At 42.9% G+C, this 20,605-nt stretch overlaps 1 long non-coding RNA gene across 2 annotated transcripts in view; it reads left to right on the top strand.

Annotated features, from left to right (window-relative positions):
• The window catches only part of LOC108523868 (uncharacterized), a 99,235-nt gene that overhangs the window by 6,883 nt on the left and 71,747 nt on the right, over positions 1-20,605 (top strand). For both annotated transcript variants that reach the window (XR_001883911.1, XR_001883912.1), the window contains exon 2: positions 1,270-1,550. This is a non-coding gene — a long non-coding RNA (uncharacterized LOC108523868). The remainder of the gene's footprint in view (positions 1-1,269; positions 1,551-20,605) is intronic.

Raw genomic sequence — 20,605 nt, 5'->3', positions numbered from 1 at the left:
CCTCCCTCCCTCCCTTCCTTCCTCCCTTCTTTCCCATGGAGAGATTGTTACAGGGAGGCCTATGGGATCCTGCTTAACTGTAGTTTTGGAGGCAAATGCTATGTGGGGGCTTGTAGGAGGCAGTGCTGTGCTTGCTGGAGTTAAGCTCTAACCTGAGTTGGGTTTGCACCCAGCTGCTGGTTGACCCAGGGAGGTCTCCAGCTGCTGCTTGGAAACCAACAAAAAGAGTAGTGAGTTCCAGAAACACTGGAGTAAGATGGTGACTTGGTGATAAAAAGTCTTTCTGGAGGAAAGGGAAAACACTCCCATTTTATTTTCTGTGAAATCTGGTGGCCAATGAAACCACTTCCCATTGACTTGGGTGGGGAAGGCAGATACTTAGATTCATGTTCCCAAAGGAGAACATTATGCAGTGGAAGATGTAGCTTCAAGGTATGTCCCACTCTGTCAGGACTCTGTGCTGCACATAGACTCTGATGTGAATTGGCGTTCTTCCTCCCTGGGGTTGTGCAGTGCCCAGCCTGGGCAGCTGTATACTCCAGCCCTGGATAGGTTGATTTGTTTAAGGAAGGCTGTTTGCTAGCAGGTATATGGAGATAATGCATTTTATATGTAGAGTTAGTGTCTTTTAAAAGAGAAAGCTCAAAAGCCTGAAGACATAAAAGCAATCTATTCACTCCTGCACCTCTCCCTCCTGCAGACACTGAGATCTGCCCCGGCAGCTTTGATCTGGGGGCTCCCTGTAGGTGCAAAGACCTGGTTCTTCAGACTCCATCCATGGAAGGAGGGAACACCAGTTGCAGGGAAGTGGGCTCTGCATGGGGTTCCAGACACAGTAAAACAGGGCCTGGCACAGGTAGAATGGGGGACAAGGGGGCCCTAGTTAAAGGGCAGGGCAGCCTCAAAGTTGACCCCAAGGCTGGGACCAGGGGGGTACTTCTGCTCCCTTCTGCACCCAGAGTCGGAAGAAACAGTTCATTCCTCTTAACTCTTTCTTTGAATCATCCCTGCAACTTGGCATCCCTGAAACCACATAGGGAAATCACTCCTGTTGTAAACCCTTTCCTGGTGGCCCCCTGTGGCAGCAGTGACTTAAAGTCTCATCACTCATGGTAGTTGTGTTCTATAAAGCTGCCATGAACACTGAACTAGTAGACGCTGAATCGTTGCTCCTAAGAGAAGCATAGAGTTAGATTCCTGCTAGCCTCTGGTCACATTTTGTCAACTGATCAGTACATAACCTCGTTCTATGTATGTTTCTGTTGACAGATGCCTTGTTTGAGGTATAGTGTGAATCCATTAGCACTAAACTCAGGACCAGCAACGCTGTGACTCAGGCCTGAAGGAAGCTTTTCTAGCACATGAATTTCCTCCGTAAGGCACCTCACAGCCTCTCGTGCCTGTGAACTCTAGCCAGCACAGCAACACGAAGCCTGGGGCCATTATAAATGTGAAATCACCAAAGAAACCCCACAAAAATGTGAAAATCATGGCACTAAATAGATCACAGAAAGAATGCTTATTTGCAGTATGAGAACTGGAACCAGAAGGTAAGATGTCATTGTGTTCTTCCTCAGCACTGGGTGACTCAAATTTCTCTCCACTCTGCCGGTGTCTTTGAGTGACCAGGAAATTACTGGGAATATTGATTTTGGGATAACAAATAAATTTTATCGAGTAGCTAAATTTGCAAATATGGAATCCACAAATAATAAGGGTTGTCTGCATCTTGAGTTAATTGCCATTTGAAAACAATGTCCTTTTCCAGTTCATCCATTCACCATGGTCCAGGTCTCAAAAGTGATTCCTCCCAGGGGTCAGGTGTGCAGTGCAAGGGTCCAGTGGTGACTCAGGTGGAACAGAGGTCACTGGCCTTGTCCAAAGGAGGCAGCAACTCCTCTCCTCCTGCAAGCTTGGCAGGGGTTGGGGCCCCATGATTTTTACTTGGGAGGGTCCCATGGTGGCATCTGTGTGAGTGTGGCCAGGGATGTCTCTGGAAGAGGAGGTTGCAGACTGAGATTTTCTGTTTATTTGGAGGGTGAATTTGGGGTGTTGAAGGGCACTGGGAGGTCTAGGGCTTCCTATGTCTTCCCTTAGTGCTACCTCTGGGACTCCATTTTGTCAGAGTTCCTGGTATTTCATGAGAAAGCTGGAAATCCAGGTTTTTTTTTTTTTTTTTTTTTTTTAATTAGAAATGTCAGGATTTAAAAATATAAACAGCTAACTAAAAAATCGAAAATCTCTAACCATTGTGCAAGCAAATGAAACAGGCATAATAAGTATGAGCTACTATGTTCCTAGGTGCCTGGTCAGCTGGGATACAGGTGAGAGGCTGACGGCAGGTGCAGGTGACCCCCTTACCCACTGCCTGTCCATTCTATGTGTTGTTGCTTGGACCCATTAACATTGTCTGCCACATGTTTCTGTTTGGAGAAGGTTCTGCTACTGTGGGTGAGTCTTGTCTATACAGAGGGCAGGGTTGAGCTGCAGTCGGTTACAAAGTCTACCTTCAGTGGGATATTGTAAGGTTTCATATGAATTGAATTAACAATATTTTTATATCTGAGGCTACACAATCCTAAAGGAAATGTGACTTCTACAGAGAGAATGAAGATGTTCCTAGCACTTTCAAGTATATCGAGCGTTCCTCCAATAAGTGTATTTTTTTCATCTTGTGCATCTTGTGTGTGAAAGCTTTCTGTGAGGTTATGTCCATGAAAACACACGCCTTTTTTTCTTTTCCTAATAAAAGCAGAATAATGAAAGATAGGATAAGGTTACACCATGGCTACAGTGGTTGTCAACAAGCCTTTTGAGATTGTCTTTTTCTGTTGAAATCGGTTAATGAATTGGAGTTTTCCACTGAGCTCACACAAGGTAGCTTTTCAGATCTGGGAGCAGATAATCAGAGACACTTTTTCCATGCAGCATGTTGAAGGGCATCCTTTGGTCTTGTGGCTCTACCAACTCGGTCTGGTCCAGGACCAATCTTGCTAATTACCACAGGTGGACCTTTGGCCCAAGGAAACAAACAAGGCTTTGGGGCACTTCTCCGTGGCCGCCTTGGGACCGTTCAGAAGTGATGAGCCGCCAATCTGGAAGCCGCTTGGGTGATAATGATTCTCGAATGGGCTTTTATGTGGACGAGCAATATGACCTAAGGCACCAGGGACACCAGAAAGGACACTTTTTATGCAGCTTGAGATGTGAGTAGAGAGCGAAAGAGATTTCAAAAGATGAGCACCGCCGCTCTCTCGACATTATAAAGTGTCTTCTGAGTGACAACAGTGCATCCTTGTGCATGAATTGCACTTAAGCTTTGTATTTTTGGAAAATGACAATCTGTGTTTTCCGGTTACTATGGACCCAGTGTGGGCCTAGAGGTTTTATGTGTGCAGGACCTCATTCATGTAACCCTTTCAGTGATTGGGAGAGGCAGGAGTGGTTCTTGCCCCCATTTTACAGGGGAGGAGACTGAGGTCCCTGAGCTAGTGAAGGATCCAGCTGGGACTCTCGAGCTCAAGTCTGTGGATCCCAAAGCTTGTGCTTGTTGAGGCTCAAGAGACGATAGAACTTGCAGTGGCTTGGATGTGGCAGGAGCTCATTTCACTTGTCTTTTCTCAAGACATGGGTGGTGGGAGTCATCAGGCTGACAGAGCATCTGAAGGGAAGTTCAAAGAACTTTAGCCTGTTTAGCAGTGTGTTTGGAATCACCTTGTAGGCTGACCTTAAATCATGGGGATTTTTGCAAATTCATTATCAATGTTAAAAAAAAGAAAAAAAAGCCTGTTAGTGATGCCAGGGGAGGGCCATTGTGGATTACCGCTTGATTAATCATGGCTGAGTAGGGAGAGTTGCTGTCATTTTCCTTTTTCTTTTGTTTCTGTGAAGCTCCTCACCTTCCTATCTCAGCCAGATGTCTTCATCAACCCCATCTCCTTCCAGCTCCTTGGGAAATTTACCACATCTGTTTTCTTTTTGCATTTGAATAGTCTTTTTCTGTCAACTGGACCCTTCTTATTTTCTTTTCACCAATGTTGCAAAAGTTGAAAGAATTGTACAGAGAACATCACACACTTACCACTCAGATGCCACGTTTGGCATTTGCTGTATGTGCCGGATCACACATCTGCTCTTCTGTCCATTCTTCTAACCACCCGCCAAGACTTTAAAAAAAATGCATTTCAAAGCAAATTGCAGACATTTTACACTCACTTCCTAAACACTTCAGCCTGCACACCACTGACCAGATTTCAAGATTCATTTTTGTTTCTTTTCTGTTAAGTAAAAATTTACAGTGAAATGCATAATTCTCACATGTAGCATTGGGCAAGTTTCCCCCATTGGCTTTTAATACATCTGCTAATCTCTTCTATTACAAAATCAAGCCAAATCTGCCCTCACCTCAGGCCCGTTCAGCTACTGCCCAGAGTTGCTCCTCCTCATTTCCAATCAGAGTTTTTGATAGCACTGTCCCTGTTTCTTCCCTCCAGCCTCTCCCTGCACCCATCTGGCCCATTCCCTACCCATCCTGGCATCTTCACTGAGGTTACCAATTCCTTCTGTGTCACCAAATCAAGGGATATTTTCTAGTTGTCACTCTCCTTAGCCCTCGGTGGCACCTCAAGCTCCTTTCCTCCGGACACACTCCCTTGCCTGACTTGCAGGGTGTGACGCTCCCTGGGCTTTCCCCACAGCTCTCTGGCCACATTCTTTCTCTCATTGGAGTCTCCTTTGCCATTTTCTCGTCTGAAATTAAGTATTGGAATTGCTTAGGGCTCAGCAATTCCATACTTTTTTTCTGACTCCATATTTTCACAGACGTTGATCTCATCCTCTTCTGTGGTTTCCATTTCTGCCCCCCTACCAACAACCCTCACATCTGCATGCTGCCTGGCATCTCTCCTGCAGCTCTAGGCCTGTATTCCAGCTCAGCGCTCCTTCTTGGATGGTCCAGAAGCACCTAACATGTTCATGTCCAAAACCTGACTCAATCTTTCCTCTTCACTCTTGTTCTCTGTCTTAGTCCATTTTGTGTTGCTAGAATGGAATATCTGAAGCTGTGTAATTTATAAAGAAAAAAATGTTTGTTTGGCTCATGATTCTGATGGTTGGAGAGTTCATAATTGCGTCTCTGCATCTGGTGAGGGCTTCAGGCTGCTTCCACTCACAGTGAAAGGGGAACCCCGACTCGCAGAGATCACTGGTGAGAGAGGAAGCAAAAGAGAGTGGGGAGGTGCCAGGCTCTTTTTAACAAGCAACTCTTGCTGGAACAAATAGAGTGAGAACTCACTCCCTCCCATGGGAGGGCATTGCTCTATTCATGGGGGATCTACCTCATGACCCCAACACCTCCCACTAGTCCCCACTTCCCAGCACTGACACACTGGAATCGACTTCAACAGGAGATTTGGTGGAAACAAACCATGTTTAAACCACAGCGTCCTCCTCTACGATTCCCCCAGCACAGACAGTGGCATTACCATTAACCCAGGGGGCATCACTGGCCCCTCCTCCACTGCCAAATTGTATTGATTTTGCTTCTCACAATTTTGTCTTGATGCGGACTTCTGCTTCTCTCCACCGCCATAGTCAGGGTTCATATCTAGCTGGGTCTCCCACCTTCTTGACGCCCTCCCAACATGCATTCTCCACCCAGCAGCCAGAGTTCTGTTCTCAAAACACTAGCCTGGTTCTGATGCTCCCCTGCCTACACCACCAGTGGATTTCCAGTGTCTTCTGTCTTTGCAGGGATTGCAAGGATCTTCTGGGTCAGGCCCCTGCCCACCTCTTCAGGCCCCTCTCTCTACCCCCCGACCCCACCACTCTCTGTTCTCCAACCTCACCAGCCCATCATGGCTTGGTTCCTCTCACGACTGACCTCTGCCCATGCTCTTCCCTCTTCAGGAAGCCCTTGCCCCTCTCCTTGTCTGCCCAGGCCTCCCTGTATGCACAACTTGTCCTGCAAATGCCTCCCTCATGTTATGTGTCTTATGACGCCACATGCCTCTCCTTTCAGATACTTAGCATGGCCACACTTTTACATTTCACTGTGAACATCTTTGATTAATTTCCTCTTCCTCGTGGAAGCTTCATGACAGTATTTTTTCCTTTGCCTTTGTTGGATCTTCAACACCTAGTGAAATGCCTGACGCATATTAGACACACAACTGTTTGCCGACTGAATACATGAAATTTCATTCTTTACATATTCCTAATTTTTTAATGGAAGGCAATTAATGTTAGCCAAGGTACCAAAATTGGAGAATTACTGTAATAGCTGTGGTTCAGATTTTTGAAAATATTTTGATAAATCTGGGACATCTAGTTCCTTGGGCGGGAAACAAAGGCTCACTCATGTCACCTCAGTTTTTAAAAAAATTTGGACAGTGGTCATATGCTCTGTGGCTTACAGAGCAGGGGCAGGAGACCTGGAGCCTGGCTATTAAGGGTGAATGCCTCCTGGTTATGCTGTTATTCTTGTTTGCAGAATGGGACAGTCACATGCCCCTAGAGTCTCCAGGACTTGTGAGAATGGGATAATATTTATGTGTCTCTGCAAAACGGTAAAATCATATTAGTCCACTGCGGAAGGGGCAATCATGTTTAGGATCAAGATTCCACCAAATTTTCCTGTTGTGTCTTGCAAAGGGCAGGATACCACCTCTTGGACCATAGTGGGAGGGGCTGCTCTATTGGGTCATCCTGCTTTGGAGACTTGAGAACTGGGCTGAATCAGTGTCACTCTAATTATTATTAATGTTGCAATGATTGCTATTTCACTAGGACTGGCTCTCTGTAAGCTCTAGCCATCCCATCGGGCTTCAGTGGCCTGCAAGAGCTTGGCCATGATGCTCTAGCTGAAGGGCGCTTTGGTCCCTGGTCCCAGGGTGACGGGCAGCTCAGTGGGAATGTACCTCCATCTGAAAGCACAGGGAGCCGGTAACCCAGGGGATGGGCTCTCTAGAAGCTGCCAACCCAATACTTCTGGGAATTGGCTTTCTTTTTTCCTTGTTGTGGAAACCGCACCAGCTGCTTCATGGGGGAGGTTAATTAATGCAATTAACAACAAATGCCTTAATTGCAGATGTTTAGAGAGACACTTTACTATTATTATTGTTATTATTGTTTTGTGTGTAACTCTCTGCACACTTGGATATCTCTTTATTAAAGCAAATAAAACCATAATTAGGTGCAGCCCAATTCAAACAGCAGCAGCTTGGAGCAGGAAACCATAATTCAAGAACAAGAGGCGTTCTCGACAAATATTATGTTGTCTGCCTAGTAACTGGTTGTGTGCCAGGGTGCTGTGAGCCGCTTCAGAAGAGCTCTTACCTGCTTTCTCTAAAGCCTGGACAGACGGGGGAGGCCGGGTTGAAGGAGACAGGCCGTGGGGAGCCAGGGCCATGCTGGTAGCCCCCTCAGAGAACAGGCCATTGAACAAGCCCACAGGCCACTGGAGCTTGTATTCCAGGAGGCTTTGATCAGAAGCTGGGAATTACACAGGAGCTGGGAGTTAAGGGAAAAGAAAAGGAAGACAGTTTACTGCTCTTAAATTGTGGTTTTGGAGGATTAGAAGAAAGGAACCAGACATCAGGTCAGCATTTCAAGACGAAACAATTGAGAAAACACACATTCCAGGCCTTGACCATGGATCAAGGCCTTGACCGTGGATCAAGGCCTTGACCGTGGATCAAGGCCTTGACCGTGGATCAAGGCCTTGACCGTGAAGTCTTTAGCTGTGTTTCCCAATTGCACAGACGGCTTATAGTGTGAAGTTGTGTGCATCGATATGCTAATGACGGCCTCTTTAAGTGAAATTAATGCCCGGATTGTGTGCTTAGAGCAGCCCTTCATTATTCCCTGTGATATGAAGATGTGTTGGAGATTCTTCCCGGCCTCTCAGTGACACTCTTCATACAAAATTTATCTCTTTTATGGGTTTGAAGCTCTTTCAGATACATATCAAAGACCTTTCCATGCCTCTACCCTGCATAATATATTCTGCAACAGCTTATAATAAATCATCCTCCTTCCCTGACTGGTTAGCCGTGAGCAAACATGGCTATTGCTGGCACCGAAAGGATGTGAGATCCTCATATTTAATGCTTTGCCTCTTGTGTTACTACTGTCTGTCCTTCCATCTTCCCTGGGGAGCCCCACAAAATGGCAAGGGGCTGGAGTCACCTCCAGTGCTGTTCTGATTTTAAAGCCACTGTCTGGGTTGATGACATAGGAAATGTAATATGCTGTTCTTTCATGTTGAAATAATCTTTTCCTCTCTTTTGCCTCATTTTATGATTTCACAAGGAGACATGGCACAGGTGCCCACTGTATTTCCAAGGGACTTAGATTGACAATGGTGACCATATTGGTGGTTGCTTGTGAGCTGAGCATAGATGGGCATTGTTGCATCTGGTTGAGGAGAGAAATCAAATAGAACAAAGGGAAAGATTGTCCAAAATGGTGGTCTCTGGGCTAGGAACGGCACCATGGCTGCTGGCTGCTAACACGGGAGGCGGATCCCACTCTAACATGGGTGACTTGGGAGAAGGCCTCCCTCAGAGAGGTTCCCTGTGTGGGCACAGAGGGATCATGCTTTCCGATGCTCACGAGTCAATGGGGCTCTTATGTTTGGTGTGAGTGGTGGAGTAGAAGGACAAGAATTTTTTTTTTTTTTTTTAAAGAAACAGAATTTGCTTTTGGTGGGGTTATTCCCAAAGGCCAATGTGTGTTAAAGGAAATGCACTCTGTGATGGATATGGCTAGCTGCACCCCATTTCCTCACCCAAATCTGCTTGCTTTTTCTTCTGTAGAAATTTATAGCTGGAGAGATGGTTGCATAGAACAAATGGGACATTTTCCAGATTCCCTTGAAGCTAGCTGTGGTCATTGAGTTTGACCAAAGATTAAGTAAAATTCCCAAAGTCATACAGCTAGAAAAACAACAGAGGCAATATTTGAACCCATATCTGTTTGATTCCAAAACCAGTGATCTTTATTGTCTCCTTTCATTCTCTTAGAGGATGGAGAATTTCAATCAGGTAGTTTTAAAATTTCCAGAGAATAAAGAATACACTTAACAAAAATGACTTATCTTATATTTATAGTATTATTATTAACTACAGACAATCTATTGAATAGGTAACATATATTACTATACATCAACAGATAAAAACATATCATTGGGACAACTACTGAAAGGTTTTTCATAAATTATAAAAGTAGTTCAATTAGCTTTATTGAGGTATAATTTACACAGAATAGAATCTGTAGACTTTTGGTGGATAGCTTGATTAGTCTGGCAAATGTGCATAGTCATGTAACCATCTTCACAATCAAGACATAGGATATTTCCATTACTCCAAAAGCTCTCCTGGCTGCTATGTATTCAACCCGTCCTTGCAACTCCAGCACCTGGTAAACACTGACCCATTTTCTGGGACTATTGTTTTGCCTTTTCTAGAACTTCATGTATATGAATTAATTCTTGCTTTCCAATTATTATATTGGTGCTGTTTTTATTAGAAGATTGTTTTGGAGTAGAAAGTTTGGGGTTTTCCTTTATAGCACTGCAGAATGAAGTCATGTGGACCAAGTGGCTATTGCTTTACAGACTCAGTCCAGTGCTGTTTTCCCTATTGCAGAGGGAATGGGATTTACATTGTAAGCAGCCCTAAAAAAATGGCCATGCACTTCCTCAGAGCCGCTCTGCCAGTTACCTAAACTAAGCCACTAGAATTTACTGATGACACTTGTGAGTAGGTGAACTCTTGATGCACTTAAAGAGGAATGTTTAATATTTGTGAAGAATATTGGAAATGTCCGAGTCAGAGCAGGTTAATTGGATGCATGCAGTAGTTGGGAGGTGGGCTGAGGACGCTTCCAAGCTCTGAAGGCTCTTCGAGAAGTCCCATGACTTGCTCAAAGTCTGAGGCCCCTGCTAAGTTAGCAAATGTTTTTTCCAAGTGTAGATGTGAAAAAATGCAGCATTGTCTGTCTACAGTTCTCACCAGAGCCAGACCTGCAAAGTCAGGCACCTCTGCTGTCAGCTGTGTTGGGTATTATTCTTGGAGTGCTGTGGACAGCACCAGGGTCTTGACTACAAAAGCCAGTCATGGCTGGACTCCCTCAGACGCTTCCCCACATCTGCCTCATGTTGACTTATAACCCTTGAGTAGGTAGGGCTTAGAAGATGACTTGTATTTCAGGGTATTTTAGTTTGGATTTCCCCAGAATCAGATCCTGAGACAAAGATTCGAGTGATGATCTGGATAAACATCCTCAGGGGATGGGGCAGTGTGACAGGGAAGGGAAGCCAGTTACACTGGCAACTGGAGCACAGTTCCTCTAGGAAACTCTGGGAGATGGTGGCGAGCTCACAAGGAAGAGCCCAAGAAGCTGAGGTTCTTGTGCTCCTAATCACTGTCTGTGGCTGGGTGAGGGCTGCGTCCGGAAGCATCGGATCACCAGGACGCCTGGCTCACCCTGCGGGCTTGTGGTCAGCGCATTCCAGAGTACACAGGAAGCAGCCTTTGGTGTGCAAGGGCAGCACTGAGGGGCTTGGGCAGGGTACCTGCAGGGACTGCTACGCAGACCATACCAGGTTCCCTTCTTCATGCACTGTCTAAACCGTGACTATCTCCCTGCACCAGCCGTACACATTGTGTTCCTCATCGGTTTGCACTGGGCCGTGGCTCTTTAGTATCTCACCATTGTTGCCTTTTCTAGAAGACTTCTAGGATCTGCCTAGATAACTCCTCCTCAGCCATCAAATCTCATCTAAGCACGCTTTTCTCAGAAAGGCTTGCCCTGGCATCCTGGTAAGCGCAAGTCCCCCTGCCACATGCTGAGGGGTTGTTGGTGGACAGGCCTGCCCAGTGCTCCTCAAGAGGCTTTTCAGCCGAAAAACACATTTTCCAGACTCCCATGGGACTGGGATTTATGGATTTCTTTCTTTTTTCTTTTTGAGACGTCATTGGAAAGTGTCTCTGTAGCAGAGGTGGAGTGGAGCCTGCCTTCTGATTTTTCCACTTTGTGCTTTCTGCATTCCTGTGCATTTCTGGCAAGCAGACCTGGAGATGTGGGGTTGTGCTGTGGTTCCTTTCCAGCAGTCAAGTTTTGTAGTGTCAAGAGATCAATGGAGGGAAGGTCACTCATTATTTTGCCCTTGTGTATCTGTCTGGTGTGCTGTGGTTTAGACCAATAGTTGAGATGATAATGGTTTCCTTATTGATCTTTGGATCACAGAAAAGGTGGTGTGTTCCCAGAGCCTCTCGATTCTCTGTCTCCCTGATGGTCCCATGGTTTGTGGTTGTCCTTGAGGAAAAGGTGCATGTTATTGCTAAGAGTAACTGGAAGTCTAACCTACAATCTGCTCCTCCCACTCTTCCAAAGATTTTGTAAGCACTCAGCCCACCAATTAAATACTCTTTGCTAAAAAATAAGATTTGATGACTTATGTCTCCTAAAATTGAACTTTAGTGGGTATATCTCTTTACACAAATACTTCTTTTTGTTTTGTTTTATTTTGAAAATTAACACATAATAATTGTACATATTTATGGGTACAATATGATGTTTTATTACATGCATACTTTGTGTAATGATCAAATCAGGGTAATTAGCGTATCTGTCACTTCATGCATTTATAATTTCTTTGTGGTGAGAACAATCAGAAACCTCTCTTCTAGCTATTTTGAAATATACATTATATTATTGTTAACTACAGTTGCCTTACTGTATTTTTAAAATTTTATTTTTATTTTCCACATACTTCTGCTTGGAAGCAGTTTTACAATTATTTGTGGGAGTATATAAAATAAGGGTTGTCTATTCAGAAGGTCCCATGACGATGGAGTTATATCAGCTTTAGCTAGTATAATAACTTAGGGCAATGGTTCTCAAACAGGGGTGACTTTGTCCCCCAGGAGACATTTGGGAATATCTGGAGACTTGGGTAATCAAAATTGAGACAGGTGCTTTTGGCATCGAGTGGGTAAAGGATGGGGACACTGCTTGGCATCCTAGAGTGCACAGAACAGCACCGACAGTAACGAGTCCTCCAGCCCAAACTGTCAATGGTGCTGAGATTAAGAAACTTGGATTTATGGATTTCTTTCTTTCTTTTTTTTGAGACAGGATTTCACTCCCATAGCTCAGTCTGGAATGCAGTGGCACAATCTTGGCTCACTGTGTTCGGGGGATCCTCCCAACTCAGGCTCCCAAGCAGCTGAGACTACAGGTGCACACCATCAGACCCAGCTAATTTTTTGTAATTTTAATAGAGAGGAGCTTTAGCCCTGTTGCCCAGGCTGGTCTCGAACTCCTGTGCTCAAGTAATCTGCCTGCCTTGGACTCTCAAAGTGCTAGGTTTGGGTCAGGCGAGGTGGCTCATGTCTGTAATCACAGCACTTTGGGAAGCCGAGGCAGATGGATCACCTGAGGTCAGGGGTTCAAAACCAGCCTGGCTAACTTGGTGAAACCCTGTTTCTACTAAAAATACAAAAAATCAGCCAAGTGTGGTGGCGGGTGCCTGTAAGCCAGCTACTGGGGAGGCTGAGGCAGGAGAATCGCTTGAACCTGGGAGGCAGAGGATGCAGTGGGCCGAGATCACACCATTGCATTCCATCACTCTTGGGAAACAAGAGTGAAACTCCATCTCAAAGAAAAAAAAAAGTGCTAGGATTACAGGCATGAGCCACCATACCTGGCTGGTTTTCTGAAACTATATCAGATAGTGTACAGGATCTTTGGGAAAGCAGAGAGCTTGGTGAAATGCACAAGCACAACCCAGACTGCTCCAGGAATCTTTCTGATGCTGCCATCCCATGCCTTTAAGGACTAGACGCCGGAAGCCCTCCTGGGCAGGGGCATGATTATTGATCCTTACTGTGCAGAGAAGGACATGGAGGTACACTTGTCTTGACACAAGCTTGAGTCTGTCCTAGTCCATGCTTTCCTGGACTCCCACACTCTTCCTTTTGTAGGACGTCTGTTTGGAAAAAAATCACTAATAACCTGACTGAATGACTTGTAAGTCCTAGCAAGTAATAGAATGGCATTTGTCTCTTTTATCCAAATTGGTAATGTTTTGAAAGATTTTATGACTTTAAGGTAGTCATTTTGTCTAGACATATTTCTGTGTGGGGAGGTGTTATATATTTATGCACATATCGGCTATTTAATTTTTAGATAATTCAAGAATATATTATCATCATAGAAAACATCAGACAATAAAGAAGTACACAGAGAAAAAAGTGAAAATGCCATTTAAACCCCTCTCCCTCTTCACTTCCAACCCCACCGCCTTTCCCAAAGGTACCTGCAGTTACATTCTGGTGTATATTCTAGATATTTGGTGTGCATATATTTTCTATGTGTTTACATGTGCTAACACGCATGTAGAAAAGGCATGGTCTTGTTTTCAGGATTTGTCTACTCCTTGTGATCATATACATTATTTTGCAACTTCCTTTCTCCATTCCCCCTCCCACACTTTCTTTTTCTTTTAGCTTGATGTGTCTTGAAGAACTTTATACCCAGGAATGTCTGGCTTCACCTCATCCTATTGGCTGCTGCGTAGTGTGGCTTGGGACAGATATGCTGTATTCAGGCAGCTACAGAGTTGTGATCACAAGCTCTCAACCTGCTGTCAGCCTGCTGGGGTTGAAATTGTGGCTTCACCCTTTGTAAATACGTGACCTTGGACCCTTTACTTAGCTTCCCTGTTGCCTGTTTTTCTCATTTGTGGCCTGGTTCTTCATCTGTTAAAAAAATTGTGAGCTTGTTGAAGTCATCCACTTCCGACAGATTAATACGATGTGCTTATACTGTAGACATCATCTACCCATTTTCCCTGGGTCTTGATATGAGAATGGATGCAGTTTGAATTGCACTGAAAGCTTATTTCTTCTTTTCTAAAATTTTCTTTTCCCTAGCAAAAGAATTCTAAGAAGATGTAGTTGAAACCCAGGTTTTGAAAATTCCGAGCTTAAAAAATTATATTTTATATAGTTTCCTAGAAAATTTTCCTTTATGACCTGCTGGCTACAGGCAGGATATCAGTTGATTCCAATGATTCTTTATTTCACCTTGGCATGTCTTTTATCAGAAATCATATGGAAACTTTTTAATTTATGGGCTTTTATTGCAATCCTCAATTCACCCTGAGTAGTCTATTATGAAGTGTTCTAGAGGTTCTTATTGTCCCTTATCAGAGAATTGTATCTTGGCGCAATTCATCTGTAGTCATTCTTCACAGAGAAAATCTTTCATATTACCTTTCTTTCATCATATAACGACAACTCTTGAATACATCATTATTCCACAATGAGCTTATAAATTATTATCATTAGGCAATTTTTCATATAATCTGATTTTATAAACTGTTTCTTTTTATTATCGTTAGAGGGGAACCAGTAAATGCATCTATCTGTTTTGATCCACCGTGATAACAGTAATAGAAAAACTAAGTAAGGACATCTTACTGAGTCGCAAACATACTGGATTTGTAATGACTTCAGACCAGGATATTCATGTGCAAATAGCCCAGCAGCATGGCCCTCTCTTATGAGTCACAGTGCCACCCATAGTGGCATCTTAATTGGTAATGCTGAGTTACTCAGATGTCTTAAACTGGATTTTTTTTTCCCCACAGAAATGAGTTTTATTTTATTTTTTTCTTTTTCATTTTGAGACAGTGTCTTGCTCTGTCACCCAGTCTGGAGTGCAGTGATATGATCATGGCTTACTTGAACTTCTGGGTTCAAGCAATCCTCCCACCTCAGCCTCCAGAATAGCTGGGACTATAAGCATGTATCATCACACTTGGCTAATTTTTTGATTTTTTATAGGGATGAGGTCTCACCATGTTGCCCAGGCAAGTCTTGATCTCCTGGGGTCAAGCAGTCCTCCCACCTCCGCCTCCCAAAGTGCTGGGATTACAGGATTACAGGCGTAAAACACTGTGCCTGACTTCCAGATTTGCATCTTAAAGGGCTGTTCCATTGAAGTGAGTTTTAAAAATGTAAAATAAAATATTTTTAAATGAAGAAAAAGCCAAAGTAGATTAGTTAGGAATATGTGATTTGCTATGTGTAATGGTAACCCAAGACCCCTCACCTTCGACCTATCTGCCTCCCCAAAACCTACTTACCTGTTCTTAGAGAATAAATACTTTTTTCATATAGAAGTAGGAAGGTACATTTTTCACATATGGCTTTTAGATCAGCATTGTCCAACAGAGCTTACTGTTCTGATGATATGCTTATTTATCTTCGGTTCTGTTCAGTATGGTAGTGGTGGCTGCATGTAACACTGAGCTTGTGGAATGTGGCTGGTGCTACTGAGGAACTGAATTTTAAATTTTATTTGACTTTAACACTTAAATAGTTTCACGTGGCTAGTGGCTATTGTCTTGGATAGTGCAGTTTTAGGTTGTCCTTAGTTGTAGTATGTATATTCTGTGTTACTGCTTGTTTCCAATAGTATGGATAATTGAGAATCGACTAGCTTTTTTCCCCCCAATTCAATTAATCCTTTAGGTGATTAGGACATGTAACATTCATAAGGAAGACTTTTTTTTTTTTTTGAGATGGAGTCTCGCTCTGTTGCCCAGGCTGGAGTACAGTGGCGCAAACTCAGCTCACTGCAAGCTCCACCTCCAGGGTTCACACCATTCTCCTGTCTCAGCCTCCCGAGTAGCTGGGACTACAGGCACCTGCCACCATGCTCGGCTAATTTTTTTGTATTTTTAGTAGAGACGGAGTTTCACCATGTTAGCTAGGATGGTCACCATCTCCAGACCTTGTGATCCACCTGCCTCGGCCTCCCAAAGTGCTGGGATTACAGGCGTGAGCCACCTCTACCGGCCAGGAAGACAATTTTTTTTGAGACAGGATCTCGCTTTGTCATCCAGGCTGGAGCACAGTGACGTGATCTCAGCTCATTGCAACCTCTGCCTCCCAGGTTTGAGCAATCCTCCCACTTCAGCCTCCTGAGTAGCTGGGACCCCAGGCAGGCGACACTGTACCTGGCTAATTTTTTTTGTATTTTTTGTAGAGATAGAGTCTGATTATGTTGCCCAGGGTGGTCTTGAACTCCTGAGCTCAAGCGATCCACTTGTCTTGGCTTCCCAATGTGCTGGGATTGCAAGTGTGAGCCACCACGCCCGGCCAGGAAGACGACAATATCACCAATAGCCAGCCTTCTCAGAGTTCTGGTTGTGTTCTCACACATTGCCTGGGTTAACTAATCAAATCTTCCCACCAGTTATGAGGGAGGTAGTCCTTTTATCTTCATTTTGCAGTTAGGGAATGAAAGAAGCACAGAGAGGTTAAGTGACTTGCTCAAGGCCACACAGCTAGTGGCTGTCCAGCTGTCCTCTTTCATATCGCATCTATGTGTGGGTTGGGCTTTCTATTTTGCTGCATTTACAAATGTGTCTACCCCTGTACTGCTTCCACATAGTTTTATTAATATTTACTAACATTTTATATTAAGTTCTGATAACTGCAGACAAGTCTCCCTCTGTGTTATTTTTCAAATTAGTCTTTATCCATTCCAGAGCCTTTGCTTGTTTATATTAGGGTCTCCCAACTTTGGTACCATTGGTACTTGGGTCTAGATTATTCTTTGTGGTAGGGTCTGTCCTGTGTGCTCTAGATGATGAACAGCATCTCTGGTCTCTGTATCTAGACTTCAGACATTGCCAAATGTCAGCTGGGGCCAAAAATCACCATTGGTTATAAACTATAATTCTGTATAAATTGTAGAGTCAGTGTATCAAATTTCAGAAAGAGTTTGGTCTGACTGTTGATTGAAACCCTGTCAAATTTATAAATTAGTTTTGGGAAGAATCACTATCATTATAATATTGAGTCTTCTCAAACATGGACCCATTTCACCTCAACACCTTCTCAATCTCATTTCATATCTTTTGAAAACATTTTATAATTTTCCTCATGAAAGTTGTGTGCATCTTTTGTTAAATTTATTCCTGGGCATCTTGTAGTGTTTTGCTATGATAAAGAGATTTTTTTCTTTTCTGATTCCAAGAATAGGTCATTATTGGTATAAAAGAACATTAGTAATTTTTAATGTGTCTTGCATATGAAAATCTTCTTGAGCTCTTTTATTAATTCTAATAGTCTGCACATCTTCTAGAATTTTTTTATGTAGATAATTACATTGTCTGCAAAATAATCACAATGTTGACCCATTGTTTAACATTCTTACACCTTTAACTTCTTTTCCTCATCTCATTGCATTGACTAACACCTCCAAGAAAATGCTGAATTCTCGCAAGGACAGAGGGACACTTTCATTTTACAAGCAAAGAAACAAAGACTTGGGCCTGTCCAAGGTCATTCAGTGAATTAGAACAGAGTCAAGGCTGGATTCTAAGGTTTACAAACTCTTTTTCCTTTATTCCTTCTTGCTGCTTTTGTTTTGGTTAATTTAGTTAACATAAAAACAATTTGCTGTCAGACCCTTTTCATTTTAAACCTGTTAAAGCCCTAAAAGAAAGTTATTATTTTATTATTATAAAAGAAGTCTTTTATTACCTGCAGAGTATAATGCATCAGTGCACTGATACTGACACAAAACCTCTGTTATTTTCTCATTATAAAAGCATGTAAACTCTGTAATATCCACTAGTCTGCAAGTATGTTTCCACTTGGGAAGTGCCTGCAGTAGAGTCTTCCTGCTAGTGAGCGATATTAAGAGGATCTGAGTTCTATAATAACAATAGCTATGTTTGATGGATCACTCAAAATGAAGCAGGTACTGTGATAGATACTTTACAAGTATGCCCTCACTATGTCTTTATAACAATACTCTAAAGTGTCTATTATTATCTCTGTTTTACAGATGAGGAAACCGAGCTTCACGGTATTAGGTAATTTGCCCAAGGCCTCTTGTTTCTAAGTTTGCTGAGCCTGGACTCAAACCTGGGTTGGACACCAAAGTAAATGGCCTACTTGCTATAGATTTTGGTCACCGTTAGGTGTACACACATAAAATTAATATTGGATGAATTCAAATTCAGTTTGACGGGTCTAGGAATTAATTGTTTTCACTGCTTTAGCTTAAGCAAATGAAGTTATCTCCTAGCATTACTTCCACATAAGTACGTACAAAGTAGTAATATATTTGATTTAGTAAATGCCTCCAATATGCTGGGCACATCATGCATATTATCTCTTACATGCATAACAAATCTGAAAGGAAAGCCTTGTTAGTACCACTTTAGGGATCAAGAGACTGGGGTTCATAGAGATTTAGTAACAGCTAGTAAGTAGCACAGCCAGTTTGCACACTGCTTCTTGCACCACATCAGGCCGACCAGTTGGCTTGTGAGCCCAAAGCTGTGTTTTGGTCACACTAGATTCTCAGTTGAAAAAATATAGTCCAGCAGCTGCATTTTAAAGAATCATTTCCATCATTATTCAGTATGTGGAACCCAAGAGGGCTTCTATAAACATGAGTACATGTTCCCAGACAAAGGAGATAATATCGATGACAAACAGCCATTATCTAGAACATCTGTTAGACTGTTTCTCCTGGTTTTAAATAATGCATGGCATGCTCTAATTCAGGTGTACTCTGAAAACCCAGCAGCTTCTCCCGTGATTTCTGTGATCTCTGGGTATGATGAATGAGAATATCTGTTGATCATGGAGTACACCACTTAATCAAGCACTTTGGCTGCAGATCAAATTTTCTGTATTTTTAACTATAATTATAGCTATAACCAACATTACTTATCTTGCTTTATAATTTACATAGTGATTCCACATTCAGTGTCTCATAAGCATTTAATCCCCAAAATGGCTCTGCTCGGCAGTCATTAATATTGTCCTCACAATAGTGTTTTTGAGATTGCCCACATGTATCGACAAAGAGAGACATCCAAGAGATATTGTTCTATGAGAATAATGGATTTTTGCAATATGGTTTAATGTGATACCATTTTAGTTTAATAGTGTTCAGAAAAGAAGATGAAGGAACACGTATTAAGCAGTTAGTTGATATATCTGGGGGTAAGAATTTCGCAAAAGCTTCTTCATTCTATTTTACATAGGCCTGAATTCCTTTTATTAGTTTTTAAATTTAAATTTTATAAATGCAAATGGTTTCTTTAAATATATATTTTACACAAATACAAAGTCATACAGGTATATTGTTTAAAAAACTGTACAGTCCCATAAGGCTGGTAATAAGAGCGATATTCTACCTTGTCACCTCCCTCACCCTCACCAGTATTAGAGGGCAACAACTCTGAATTCTTATAGAGCACCGTTTTAGGGATTAGGAGACTGGGATTCATAGAGATTTAGTAACAGCTAATGAAGAGCAGAGCCAGGTTTGATATTTATTACTCCATCTCAAATTGAGTGGTTTTACTGTTATTTGTTATTGCTTGGTTTTAGATATTATATATTGACTTCCTGCTGTGGAAGATGAGGATTCAGACCCCTTCCGTACCTTCCTTCCATCCCTCATCATTCCACTGTGGTCATTTCATTAGTCAATGTGAGATATGTGCAGTATTATGACTCTAGGTCAATACCACTTGTAGCCAAGCCACACCATGTGCTGTGTAGACTTACATTTCCATTCATGTACAACCTCTCCTCCAAAGTTGGTAACAGTCTCTTTTTAAAAAACTTTTGCTTGTTATTAAAAGAAAATCACTCATTCATTTTCAAGCTTTCTGCTGGAATCTTGTTTCTTCTCAAGACGATGCAGGGCAGGGAAGGTTCAAAATTGGGACTTAGCATGGGAGGGTTATTGGCTTCACCCAGGAAAGAATTCAAGGTCAGTGGTGAGAGAAAACAACTTTTAAAAAGCAGTGCTTGGCTCATAGGCAGTGTGCCCAGCATCAGCAGTGTACACTGGCAACTGTATTTATCCCCACTTTGAATCACATGCTAATTAACAGGTGGGTTATTGAGAAGTTTCTGGAAAAGAGGCGGGAAGTTTCAGGAACCATTTAAGTTAACTTCCAGGCTGTTGCCATGGCCTGTTGCCATGGTGTTTACAGGCTGTCATGGCACTAGTGGAAGTGTCTTCATGGTAATGAGCAGTGAGGCCAACTGGAGGTTGCTTTCTTTGCTGTCTGTTGGTTTTGGGTGGCTTCTTCCCTGCATCCTGTTCTGGCTAGATCCTGCTTCCATCAGTGGGATTGTGACTCGAAAATAAGTCCTGCCAGTCTGCTACCTCAAGGATATTCAAGTATTTTGGGAGCAGCTTTATCATCTTGATGACACCCCTCCTGGGTGTCCCCATCCTCTTGTCCCAAGATTGCAGGCCTCTCTCCGGACCTGCTTCCCCCCGCCACCCTGGAAGCTCCCTGAACTGTCAGCATCTGGTTCTTTCTGTTTTTCTTTTGGGATGGATCTCACCTCGAAAGAATGTTTTCTGGATACCACATCTTTCTTTCTTGATTTACTGCCTCCACCCCTGCCATTTCCTTGCCTCTTTTCAATTTCTGCTCCTTTAAATCATTTTAGAAGGGTTTGAGGAAGGAACAGTGATCAATACTTGTATTTGATCTTCCAGGTTTAACCTGAAGTTCCCTATATTTTATGACCAGAAA

The sequence above is a fragment of the Rhinopithecus bieti genome, unplaced genomic scaffold, assembly GCF_001698545.2.
Source record: "Rhinopithecus bieti isolate Rb0 unplaced genomic scaffold, ASM169854v2 scaffold_76888, whole genome shotgun sequence".
Classification (NCBI taxonomy): domain Eukaryota; kingdom Metazoa; phylum Chordata; class Mammalia; order Primates; family Cercopithecidae; genus Rhinopithecus; species Rhinopithecus bieti.
Note: the sequence above shows the minus strand (reverse complement) of the source record. Positions and strands in the feature narration are given on the sequence as shown.